Genomic DNA, 844 nt, shown 5'->3' with positions numbered 1-844 from the left:
GTGTGTGTGTTTGTGTGTGTATAGAGAGACAGCCCCCCACCCCGGCCCGCCCCGCCCCGCCTCGCCCCTCCCCGCCTGTCACCCCCGTCCCTCGGAGCCCGCCGGACCCGGCCGGTGAACTCCACAGGCCCGGCCCAGCGCGGGTCAGCGCCGGCGCGGGGCCTGGGGCGGGAGGAGGCGGTGGGGAAACGCAGGGAGGCTTGGCTTCTTGAGCAGGGCAGGGGCGCCCTCCGCCGTCTAGGGCCACACCACCCTGAACGCGCCCGACCTCGTCTGGTCTCCGAAGCTAAGCAGGGTCGGGCCTGGTTAGTACTTGGATGGGAGACCGCCTGGGAATACCGCGTGCCATAGGCTTCTTCTTTTTTTTTTTTTTGCCTCTTGTTCTGTCTTCTTTCTAGGAGCGGAGCGGCGGCCAGGGTTGGGGGTGACCCCCACCCTCGGCACCCGTCGCGGTGCCTGGCGCCCCAGCCCGCACCGTGGGGCCTCCTCTTGTCCCACGCCGCGACACAGCCGTCACGCGGCAGTATGGGTGGCATCTGGACTCTCAGATCTCAGACCAAAGGTCTGACACCCTGTCTGACCATCCCCCATGGGTGTGTGGACACACCCAGATCGACACAGCGCACGGCCTGCCCATCTCCCATGGGTGTGTGGAAACAGCTAGATCCACACAGAGCCCTGCCTTCCTGTCACCCATGGGTGAGTGGACACAGCCTGACCCACACTGCGCCCTGCCTGCCTGTGTCCCTTTGGTGTGTGGACACAGCCAGTTCCACACTGCGCCCTGACTGCCCGTCTCCCGTGGGTGAGTTTACAGTCACATCCACACTGCGCCCTGTCCTCC

At 66.1% G+C, this 844-nt stretch overlaps 1 pseudogene; it reads left to right on the top strand.

Moving 5' to 3' along the window:
- Positions 1–235: 235 nt before the first annotated feature.
- On the top strand, positions 236–354 carry LOC142874599 (uncharacterized; annotated as a pseudogene).
- Positions 355–844: the final 490 nt, after the last annotated feature.

This window comes from Microcebus murinus, chromosome 1 (genome assembly GCF_040939455.1).
Source record: "Microcebus murinus isolate Inina chromosome 1, M.murinus_Inina_mat1.0, whole genome shotgun sequence".
Lineage (NCBI taxonomy): Eukaryota > Metazoa > Chordata > Mammalia > Primates > Cheirogaleidae > Microcebus > Microcebus murinus.
The sequence above is the reverse complement of the archived record's forward strand: the minus strand, read 5'-3'. Positions and strand labels throughout refer to the sequence as shown.